Source organism: Hippopotamus amphibius, chromosome 11 (assembly GCF_030028045.1).
Source record: "Hippopotamus amphibius kiboko isolate mHipAmp2 chromosome 11, mHipAmp2.hap2, whole genome shotgun sequence".
In the NCBI taxonomy this organism is placed as follows: Eukaryota; Metazoa; Chordata; class Mammalia; order Artiodactyla; family Hippopotamidae; genus Hippopotamus; species Hippopotamus amphibius.
This window is the reverse complement of record NC_080196.1, coordinates 93851687-93864436: the sequence shown is the minus strand read 5'-3', so window position 1 is coordinate 93864436 and position 12750 is coordinate 93851687. Positions and strand designations below refer to the sequence as shown.

The window sequence follows — 12750 nt, the reverse complement described above, 5'->3', positions numbered from 1 at the left end:
ATGACCTCTAGCACAGTGGGAATCTGGACAGAAATCATTTGGGTGGCAGAATGTTAGAAATTTTAATTAATTCCAAGCTTTTCTCCTCTTTCAATAATTCCCAAACTAGTCTGACCAGATTCAAATAAATCTGAATCATCACCCATTCACCTGACCAAGCTCCATGTGGTGGAGGGAACGTGGATGGACAGTCACATTATGGCAGAGTAGATGAGAAAGTAAGTGCAAAAGTCAGATGGCTGTCTGCCTGTTAATTACCTTCCCTGAGCCACAGTTTTCTCACCCACAGAATAAGGGGAAAACAATTCTACCTCCTCCATAGGACTCTTGAGAGGAGTCAATTAATATGTGATTGTAAAGCCCAAACCCAGCATGGTACCCACTAATAAAGATTCAACAGTGTTTTCAAATCCAGCTTCACCACTTTGTAGCTATTTTATATTGCATGGTCCTCTTTGGGGCACAACCTTCTAACATTCAAAATGAGAACAGTAATATATTCTAGAATGGATTATGGTAGAAGTGAAAGGAATGATGCATATAAAGTGCTTAACACACAGTACCTAACACAAGAAGGTTCTAGAAAATGTTATTCTCTCTGTGTTTTCCATTTTGTCTGTATTTACATAAATCTTACCCTAAATAGGATTGATGCTAGCTCTGTTGGCATGTTATTTTCCATAAATTAAAACGGTGTTTATTTTCTTACGTTTCTAAGTTTCTCACTAGATTGAAAATACAAAAGTCTTATATCCTAAAACCTTCTAAGTGTCCCAAGTGGTAGAGAACATTCCAAGCAGCTTCTTTGGGGGCTGAAGATAAAGGTAAAATCACACTCACATTTCCAAAACCCTTGCTTTAGTGTATATTGCTTGCTGTTTGCACTCTTTGCATCCATATATTTTGATTTCTAAAATAAAAATAATAGAGTTTTATTGCAAATATAGAAATAGATTTGTTTGTTTTAAAAGTTGGGACCCATATTGTGTACAAAAATTATATTCTACTTCTCATATTTTATTCCACTATTTATATACATATTATACATATTTATCCCACCATATATTTATATTCCACTACTTATGTTTTATATTCCACTTATTACTGTACCATATCACATCTTGGGGAAAGGGCAAAGGTTACTATCACTCTCAATTATCTAAAGAATCGTAAATCCTATCATATTCTAATTTAATTCCCCAATCTGGTCCCTTACAAAAATCAGATCAAAACTAGAAAATGACAGGGGACAACCACAAGCTTAACTAAGTGGTAGTTCCTATTGCATCTGCTATACTAGATGCTATATTTTTGCATGAAGAGAGCAAAATGACTGCCAGTCACATGTAGCCATAATGATGTGTTCTTCTCTACCCCTACAAGAAAAGATCACCAAAACATTTTCTCATTCACTAGGAATGAAAAATCACTATTCATTTCAGTCCCAGAGCTATGCTAATTCTCCCATGTTCTGTCTTAACATAATCCAAGGGACGTGGACCATCCAGATATTTTACAGCGTAATCCACTTGTCCATTATCTTAATGACATCATGTTCACTGGACAAGTGCAGCAAGAAATGGCAAATATATGGAAGGCTTTGGTAAAACACATATGCTCCAGCATTGAGAGACAAACCTTATAAAGTGGCCCATAACATTAATAAAGATTTTAAAGGCACTGTGATTTGGGGCATGGCAAGACATGTCCTATAAATAAGGACACGTTATTATATCAGATACCTCCAAACACTAAGAAAGAATCACAATACTTCTTAGGCATTGGGTTCTGCAGGCAGCACATTCTGTTCTGACCTATTTACTCAGTAATGTGAAAGGCTGTCATCTTTGAGTAGGGTGTCCAGAGTAAAAACTGACATTATAGCAGGTCCAGGCCATGATGCAAGTAGCTCTGCCACTTAGGCTATACAACTTAGTAGGCTCTGTTGTATTAGAGGCATTGGTGGTAGAAAAAAAAAATTTCTATGGAGAGATGATAGCAGACCCTGATAGAAGAATCACAACCTAAACCCTTAGAGTTCTGTTGCAAAGCCATGCCACCTTCAGCAGAGAATTACACACCATTTATAAAATGGATTCTGACAATATATTGGACCCTATTGGAGTAAGAATGCCCCACCATGGGATAACCACGTGACCAGTGGCAAGAACTGCTCATTATGAGCTGGGTTCCCGAGATGCATCGAGTCAAAAGTTCAAGCAGCACCATTCATCAGATGAAAGCGTTATATCTGGCATCAGGCACAAGCATGACCAGAGGGCATAATAGCAGGTGTCCCTGACCGCCATGTTTTCAATCACTGTTGTGCAAGGAACTTCCCCCTTGACTCACACTTATGACCAAGTGACTGGGGAGGAAAAAGACCAAGCTTTGCCAGCTTGGTATGTGGGTGTGTGGATGTACTCAAAATAGATGGCTGCCCGTCTTATGGAGAGCCCTGAAAGACAGCAGTCAAAGAGCTTTTCTCAATAGGCAGCATGTCTGGTACATCAGGTCATCTACCTTATGTGAAAAGAGAAATGGCCCAGAGTATGAATATACATACATTATGAGCAAGTCAAATGGCTTGGCTGATTGACCTGGGGTCTGGAGGGATAGCGATTGAAAGACCAGGGACATGGAGGTTTGGAGAAGAGGGATATGGATGGGCCTCTGGGAGTGAATATCAAGTATTATAAAGATCTTTGAATCACATCTTAACACCAAGCTTTGTGCAACAGCAGTACTGTAGTCAGTGAAGTTTATCCCAGGCGTGGTTATTGCTAATTGAAAACATCTAAACATCAGATTGTATCCTCCAAGAAAGAGACACAATCAATTAGATGGAACAATCCAGCCAGCTGATATCAGCCATTTCTAGTAGTGACACAAAAGGTACATAAACGAAGAGGTTACTGTGGCAGGGTAGGGACCTATGCATTGGCCAACAACATGGGCTCAAACCCAACAAAGCTGCTGCTCCTCACCAGCAGCTACTGGCGCTGCCATACATCCAATCTACTAGGAAAGAGGCAGATGCAGAGCACCCAATAAAGCACTGTTCCTTGAGGAGACCAACTAACCTCTTGGAGGCATGTTGTTCATACTGGACGCCCTCCACTCTGGAAAGGGCAGAAATTCATCTTGATTGGAATACACACATATCCCACCTTTCTTATTCTCAAGGCTTCAGCATGCAGTACTATCTGAGAGCTCCCAAAGTATCTGAGCCACCAACATGGGATCACGCAAAGTATTGCAGAAGATCAAACAACACACTTGACAGCAAAAGAGATATGTGTGTGAATATATGATCTTGGGATCCCCTGATCCTATCACATACCAACCTCTGAGAAGCTACTAACTTGATACAGGCTAAGTACGGTCTTTTAGAGGAGCAATGAGGAAAGACTGAAGACAATATCCAAAAAAATGCAGAGCCTTTCTCTTGAGCACAGTACATACTCAAAATGAGTGACCAGTATATGGTGCCAGGTCCCCAAAGGTAGAGTAAATGGATACAAGAGACTGAAGTAGGTGTGGTCCTGCTTACCATAACTCCCAGTGACCCATATGGGATTCTGTGTTTCTCATCCCTGAAACTCTAGGCTCTGTGGACTTAGAAGTCCTCGTTCTCAGAGGAGGAACGCTTTCATCATTAACCTTTGAGCTATCACTGCTTCCTGGTCATTTTAGGCTTCTTGTGCCAAAATACCAGCAAGCAAGGCAAGAATCTGGATAGGATCATCAGGGGAAGGTGGGAAACAGGAACAACTATGGTTAGCACCCAGTGATCTACTGGAGTATCTTTTGGAACTCTCTTTCCTAATTTTGATGGTAAAGCCTAGTACAAGTTCTATGACTTGCGAAGGGATAGGAGTTTGAGTCCTCCCATCTGCTAAGCCATATAGATGAGCAGAGATGCTGGCTGAGTGTGAGAGGAAGCAAATGAGGAGCACAAATTGCAGCCTTGAGACCAGCCGTAGCTGTACTGGTGAGGGCTGTAGTTCATCCCATTAGCCTGCCTTTTTCCACCAGAGAGTAAGACCAACCTGTATCCTGGAAAGTTATTTCTAGAATTCATTACACGACTCAAATAGATTGGAGTGGCACAAGGGGGAGACTGCAGTGAATAGAGTGGTGTACCATCTGGATCTCGCTTTCATGGACTGTGGCACTTGTTCCTCCAGCTGGAAGAAGTGATGGCGGCTGATGGCTCCCTACTGAATCCATCTCAAGTAACTGCCTTCAGCTAAAGAGAAGAACCTCACTCAAGGTCATACCTATCTCTGAGGGTAGAGTAACCTGAGTAGCTATTCCGGCTTCAAAGCTTCCTATGGAATCACCTGAGGCCTTCACTGTTGACTACACTGTAATTCATTCCTTCAAACTGTGTATATGAGTACTATTTCACTGTAGTTCTATCAATGTTGGTTATTATTACTTTGATAACCAGTTAAAAATTATACCTACATAATTTTAGCTATTAAATTATATAAACCTCCTACTAATGATTACATTGATATTTTAAAATTCTCTAATATCTATATCAGAAGGAATCTAGGCATGTGTGTGTGTGTGTGTGTGTCCAGGCACACCTATTATCAAATGATGATTTATAAATAAAAGGCAGAAATATAACAAGATTCTTTTAGGTTCATTGTAAAAATCAGGATTCTTCTCTTCTACTTCCCCACTATAGCGTTTTAAAAAAGCTATGGAATAACAATCTCTGGTGTGTTTACCACCGAAGTCTGATGTGATCAATATTCATGAATCTATCAAGTCTTTCATAGTGTATGGATTTATACTTATCACTGGTCTCAGGATATTTCATATTACTGTAGAATTCATTTCTAATTTCAAAGTCTGCCATAGAGCCATATCCTCTTGATTAGCACTGAGCTGGCTTCCTACTTGAAGCACATGCTGAATGAAGGACAAGGTGAACGACAAGCCTTTATTTGCTGAGAAACCTCTGCCAACATAAAACTGGAACGAGCAAGTCATTAAACGGATACTGTAAACCCTGCTGCAAACCTCTCCACCGGCAGGCATTCTGAAAGAGACCTTTTCCCTTTACCTTGTCCACTGGGCTAAAAACTTAGACTTCAAATGGCCACTGTCCCTGAAACGTTTGTTGATTAATTCTTATCTTGGAGGATGGAAAATATGTGAGAAGATAGCTATTGTTGTATCCATCCCAAGAAATGCCTGATGTTTTTCCTGAGACTAAATAAACCAATGGAAGACTTTATAATAGCTAACATTTGTGTAGCAATTTACAGCCTGCAAATCCCTTTGACACACATTCATTGCACTAAATCTTTGAGACAATTACCTACTGTATTTTAAAGCTGAGGAAATGGAGACTTGGAAAGGTTAAGCAATATTGTCTGTCTAAGATTCTGTTTATTATATTCTATATTCCAATATATTTTAAATCTCTATAGATAAACTAGAGAAGGATGTGGAGATGAAATGTGTCCACATCTCATAGACTAGGTGAATATTACATGGTAAAAGATCAAACAGCTGACTTACGTCAAACTTGGGCTCTCACCGAACCCCTCAGGGAAAGTGCTAATTTGAGTGTCAACATTTCTCTAAGGGAAAGGAGACTTTGAGGTAGAAAAATAAAAGAGGAAGAGACTACCTTCCTCTTATTTTTATCTTTACCTTAGCAAGCAAAATAATTTTTCAGTAGATTGAACAAATTCATAGCCACATATACGGACATTAACAACCTCCTTGAAAAAATTGGTTCTGTATCCTAATAGCTACAGTTAATTACTAAGGCTTATAAGGGAAAATGTTTGTGGAAAGCTTATGAGCTCTAATCACTATAATCATCCCTGGAAATAAGTTTCAAAAATATTAAGTTGCACTTTTATTCATTTAGACTCAATGATGGAACTCTGAAGAGAATGTTTGTAGTTTTAATGAGCATCTCAGTTTGTATGAGGGAAACTGCCTAATGACTCATTTTTTAATTTGGGTCCACCAATATATTAGTCCAGTACATGGAACTGACTCTTCTAAATTATTTATAGAACTCCAGGAATAATTTGATCCCACACGAAATACTACTGAGCATTTAAATCACAGTAACTCTTCTCATATTAAGAGACAAAAATTCAACTTAATTTACCACCAGTGACTAATATCAGACTAAAAAGCACATCATTTGAGAGTTAGTTATAATCTCTCTTACATAGTTGCTTGTGTGCTATTACACTAACAAATTAAATTCTAACGGATCTTGAAGTGTTACAACTAATTGTACAAGTTTTCACTGCTTCACACAATCCCACTGAAGTTCCTATATGAGTCCACATTTAGTAAGGAACACTTTAATTAGTTGCAGTTAATATACAACTGTATGAGTAGGCACTCACATATTCCTCTTGTCCATTTGGATTTCAAGGTATTCTTCTCGTATTGGCAGGGAACAAGTCACAAAAACAGATCCAAAGTGAAACCAAGCAGGACCCTGTGGCCCTACTGGGCATGGAAGCCTTTCCATGTCCCCCGTTTCTTGTAGGGAACAGACTCCAGCCTCCATGACCTCCCCTGAGTTCCAAAGGGCAGATTCAAACTGTTGCTGATCAGGGAAAGGAGGGGATGCAGAAACAAGAGAGGAACAGCCAAGAAGCAATAGTGGGGCCTTGGGGCAGCGTTCTGGTTCTGCCTCATGGGATACACATAACAGTATATTTAAGCTCTTTATAGAACTTAAACCCAACAAATGGAAGATGTCAGCATTCTTCATATAAGAGACCACCTGAGGCCAGATTAAAGGAACCAGGGAAGCTCATAAAAAGATTACCTGAAATCAGATTAAAGGAGTGCAGGCCCTACACACACCCTAATCTTTTCAGCAACCCCACCCTTGAACTATTGCTATAAAAATCCTCACCAAATCCTCCTGGGTGGGGACACATAGATTTTCAGGGGCACTTGCCCTCTGTGTCTCCCTTTGCCTGGCAAAGCAATAAAGCTATTCTTTCCTACTTCACCCAAAACTCTGTCTCTGAGACTTGATTCAGCACTGGTGCACAGATGCCAAGTTTTTGGCATCAAGAGGACTTCTGGTTTTATGCCTTGATGTTTATGATAAGACCTAATACTTTTGCTAATATATGATCTACCACCTTAATACAATGTTTAAAATTCTACCTCATTTGTAATCAGTAATCTTTCTCAGGGGAGAACAAGGATTTGATGATAGCTCACATTTTTTCCTAAATTCTTAACCAATATATTTCCCCTCCGACAGTGGGAAACTCTATTTTGTTACCAATATTGGAAGAAAAACACAAAACTAGTGTTAAAAAATATTCAATATTAACATGAGACACACATCCTACACAAATTTCTTCTACAGAAGGCATGATTTGGTACCTTGTCCAAGCAAATCTACATTTAGGAAATATTTAGAATAGCATTTATTCGTTTGTGAACATATAACCTTTTTGTACATAGCAGAATATAAAGAATATATTATTTCTCCCCATGGCAACTTTACTCTATCTTCACCCATTTCTGCCATTAAATTTAAAACATTCCAGACTCATATGTCCTGTTTACAGCTGCATTCCCAGTTCCTTGGCCCTCATCTTCTCTGTCCAGCAGTTAGGTATTTCCAATTACCTTCACCGCAGACCACGGCCGGGAAACATAATGCTACCTAGCAACCAGAACCAGGATGAGTAACTCAAAGATAACTGCTATATCTATCTTACCTTTCTTCCTGTCTTACTCTCTATGCTCCCATACCACCCCGCCGGCATGAGAAAATATGCTAAGTTTTCCTTCTAGCTGCGCAATAGTCTTAATTTAATTAATATCTACACACACTCCAGTTCACTTGATGATGATTCAAGGGTAACTAGCTTGGACTTCCCTGGTGGCGCAGTGGTTAAGAATCTGCCTGCCAATGCAGGGGGCATGGGTTTAAGCCCTGATCCAGGAAGATTAACATGCCGCGGAGCAATTAAGCCCATGCGCCACAAATATTGAGCCTGTGCTCTAGAGCCTGCGAGCCAGAATTACTGAGCCTGTATGCCACAACTACTGAAGCCTGTGCGAGCTTAGAGCCTGTAAACCCCAACAAGAGAAGCCACCACAATGAGAAGCCTGAGCACCACAGTGAAGAGTAGCCACTGCTTGCTGCAACTAGAGAAAGCCTGCGTGCATCAACAAAGACCCAACATAGCCAATAAAGAAAGAAAGAGAGACATTTATTTTTTAAAAAAGGGGGGGAACTAACTCATGAGCACCTGCTATGTCAACCAGATCCTGAGGTATTGCTAACCTGCTTGCAAATCTGGCTACTGAAATATCTTATTCTTATAGATACCTAACACATTGATTCTTGACGCTTTTTGGCCGGGCTGTTCACTGACTAAGAGACTTGGAGAGCTACAGTCAATCTTCATTTGGAAAGAGGACTTCTTAACCAATGTCCCTTGCCGAATAACAAATAAATAAAACTAAAACAAATAACAACAAGAAAACATTTCCTTAGCAATACGAGAGATACATATCAGATAAAATATTTTAACTTGCATTCACCACCATTTACATAATAAGGCTAAGTATTTTTGATGCACATGCAAAGTCTTCTTAAGTGTGCAGATCATTGTCTGTAGGTACACGAGTGTGTGTATGCATTCATGTTTGCGTTAGGTATACAAAGAGATGGTCGGCAGCCTGGAACTCTGTGTATGGTTTTAGAGTATACCATCATTGGTAGCACTTCCTCTAGTACAAAAATATTTTAAAATGCCATTGATCTTCTTGATCTTTATCTAGAGGAAATCATGTATATATTTCACATGTTATAGGGCACACATTTCAGTATTTTTCCAAAACTTATTTTCTGGAGAGAAAAACAAGTCATCTCAATTTAATTTAGTAGATGATGTTTCTTTCCTAAGGCACTAATTGCTAAAGAGGGACTAGCTAACTACATAGAAAAGACTAGGTTGAAACTTCATTAGGCTTATGTAAATATGCACCAACAGCGGGCACTGGCTCGAACAGACCATTGTGTGCGCTTCAGTGAGAAGCAGATTGTTATGGTTGCCAAGAGAAACTCAGCCGCAAGCGTGTAGACAGACCAAAGCCGAACAGCTGGTCAACGCAGGCCCACAATGTGCCTCAAAATATATGGTGACCGTTTATTGTTGGAACTTAAACAGAGAGGGCTCTGTTCTTCCTGCCATGGTCAACCTCATTGCCGAGTTTACATTTATAGCTGGCCTCTCCACCATCTGTGCACGCGGCCTACACTGCATCTCTGAGGAATTGGAGAGGCATTATTTGAAGACCTGATTAAACAGCCAGGGAAAGCAATCCATCACTTACAAGGAGGGGATGTAAGACAGTCACAACAGTTCTGTCACGCTTTTGGATTTTGGTCTTCATTTTACTTTCCTTCTAATCCAATGCCAGATACAATAAACACTGACCCAGAATACAGAATCCAGTGACAACATTTTACCATCTCGATGGGAGACGGATAAATTATCAAGATTTTCCCTAGCCAGGAGGTAAATGACATTTCTGCTAAGGGGAGCCTTGCTCTTTTGTGGTCAGAGAGACCCAAATGAATCAGGGCCTGAGTGGAATGCAAGATACCCTTAATGAAGAGCTACCTGTTGAAATCAGAGCTGCCTGGAGTAAGTGAAGTTGAATGCCTATAATTGGTTTATTGAGCAAGCGAAACTATTGGAATATTAAGAGGAAACAGCTTTATTTTCTCCTGTCATCCACTTTCAAACACATTCTGTTGGATCTATTTCCTATCCCAGATAGTAACTTGGGTAAATCATCAGGTCCTAAGGGCATCTTAAAATATTTAAAAGCCTTATTTTCAAATATTAAAAATAGTAACAATAACAACAGCAACCCCCCCCACACACACACACACCAGTGAGATCTAAATCAAGACATTAACCTAATGTTCAATTTAAAGTTTCTTCCCTCCTCCCAGAGTAGGCCTGAGACCAAAAATGGGGAAGAGGCAATGGACCTGTCACTTGTTTTCTTATTCTCTTGGGTTTATTTTTCCCCCATACTTAGGGCTTCTCCAGGGTAGAAAGAAAGGATGGATTTGGAGTAAAGAGACAAAGGCTGTTTTTCTCAGCCTGTGCTCTTAAGAGTACACAGTCATGGAAGACATCTACATGCCTCTTTTGGGGAAGCAGCTCTGTGGGTTCTTCAGAAGCCCCTCCACCCTAGGAATCCTCGTCCTGGACCCCTTTCTAAAGCAGGCGCGGCAGGGTCTGGCTGGCCTTCTGCACCAGCTCCCAGCTCAGCTCACCCCAGCCAGTGTCCCTCCAGTGTATTTTGGTGGCTGTAGCCTCAGCAGCCTGGACCTCGTGGGCAGGGTCCTTTCGAAATGTCTTCAGTCCTGCTTTCTTCAAAAAAAATAGACACCCGTGTCTTTCCAAAGGTGGCAATAGAGCTTCTCCCCACAGCTGCCTTCCCCATTCTCCTCCTGGGGTTGTGGCAGCTCCAGACAACATGTAGTCAGGATAGCTTGCCCGTTTTCCACTTTTACAAGCAATTCCCAGTAAAACACACACACACACACCCAAACACACTCTGTTAAAGGCATTTTCTTAGTATCTCCATAACTTGATGACTTGTGGGGGAAAGAAAATAGCATGACGATGTATGTCTAATCCTATGAATGTCAACACTTCAAAGAATCCTGCATCCCTAATGGCATTTACAGGGGATGCTCATTGGGCTGCTTGGTCACTGCCAACAAGTCCTAGGAGAATGTATCTCATACTTCTCTTTAGAAATACAGGACTACTTATCTTGCATTTTCCTCAGCTTTATGGCCTTAGCAACAAATCAATGTTAACTAGAATTCTCTTATTCTGGGACATCTGTAGCAGCCATATTAGTGTAAATGTCACCACGTTGTCATTGCTAATGAGGTAGCACAGAGTTTTTAAACCATGGCTCACCTTAGAGACCTTCATTTTAGAGGTTCCGGTTCTCCTCCTTAACCATTACTGTTTCAGCAAAAGAGAATGTACTTAGTCACACGAATGAAGTTACACTCACATGTAAGGCACAGTAAATGAAGGGAAAATAGCAATCCATCAGAGAACTTGGTGATCTTGAACAAGGGTTAACTGTCCCGATTGGGATTGCCATATATACATTATTAACGAGAAAAAAATATCAAATTGTACACTTTAAATATACGCAGTTTATTTCATGTCAGTTGTATCTCAATAAAAGTTCTTAAAGAAAAAAAAAGAGTTAATTATTCCTTTAAATTCCTGGATAGCTCCTTTCATTCCTTTACTCATCTGGGACTGAGGTTCTATGGTTGCTTTTTGGTTTTAATCAAGAAAAACAGAGAAAGTCACTACTGTGAACATTATTATATGTCTGCGCATTGGTTAGAGATACACAAACTATAAGGCCTTGACAGGCACACTGTAAATGACAGAGGCCAAAGAAAGACTGTGCATCACATATTTCTATAGCTATATACAAATTTCTGTTCTAGTAAAATTACTGCAGTGAAAGATTAAGAGAAGATTGAGTCAAGAGGAAGGAAACTGGACTTAAAAAGTTGAAATTAATGTAATCAATAGATAGTATGAAACTTTTTCATAAGGAGGTATTAGCATTTTAAAGTATTTGTATCTACATAAACAACTGTTCAGTCCCTGCTTTAGGAAAAAAAAAGAGAAAGAGAAGGGATATTTTTGACCTTCTTTAGTTTAACCACATTTCAGGGCAGCTGACCAGTTAGTTCTTTTTGTGTGTTTGTTTTTGTTTGTTTGCTTGCTTTCTGGTAGAAATCACATTGTTATGGGACTGCTACATGACATGTCTATTATAGATTTATGCTAGTTTTGAATACACCACCATATTAAACCTCTAAAAGATTACAGAACAAAATAAAATAAAAACAATAAATTATAGGAAAAAGGACAACTTATCAAAATCTGTTTTTAAAAAAAAAAGAGAGGACTTCCTAGGTGGCGCAGTGGGTAAGAATTCATCTGCCAATGCAGGGGACACGAGTTCAAGCCCTGCCCCAGGAAGATACCACATGCTGCGGAGCCACTAAGCCCATGTGCCACAACTATTGTGCCTGTGCTCTAGAGCCCATGAGCCACAACTATTGAGCCCATGTGCCGCAACTACTGAAGCCCATGCACCTAGAGCCTGTGCTCTGCAACAAGAAAGGCCACCGCAATGAGAAGCCTATGCACCACAACGAAGAGTAGCCCCCGCTCGCTGCAACTAGAGAAAGTCAGTGTGTAGCAACGAAGACCCAACACAGCCAATTAAATAAATAAATAAATAAATAAATTTACTAAAAAAAAAGAAAAATATTTTTACTTTCAAGTGATTACTTCTGCAATTTTTCTATCAACTTCCACTGATTTGAGACTATAAATAAGCATGTGTATTACATATATATGCTTATCTATTTTATATATATATACATATACACATTATGTATGTGTTATATATACATGTTCCATATATAGATTTTATATTCATATGAAACACCAAGAAGAAAGGCAGGCCACAAAAGGGGAGAAGGCAGTAATTTAGTGGTGTCGTCTTGACAACCAGAGGCGCCTATTGTTCATAATGACTGTATCTCACTGGATGGAAATGCATATTGTTAGTTATAGGTATACCTTGCTAGTACAAATATACCATCAATATATACATGTACACCTTGATTAACTAAAT

General features: G+C 39.6%; 1 protein-coding gene and 1 pseudogene across 1 annotated transcript in view; one reads left to right on the top strand and one right to left on the bottom strand.

Annotated features, from left to right (window-relative positions):
- DCC (DCC netrin 1 receptor) overlaps positions 1-12750 on the bottom strand; it is a 798936-nt gene that overhangs the window by 452325 nt on the left and 333861 nt on the right. The gene's annotated exons all lie outside the window — the stretch shown is intronic.
- Positions 2727-2856, top strand: LOC130832173 (U4 spliceosomal RNA; annotated as a pseudogene).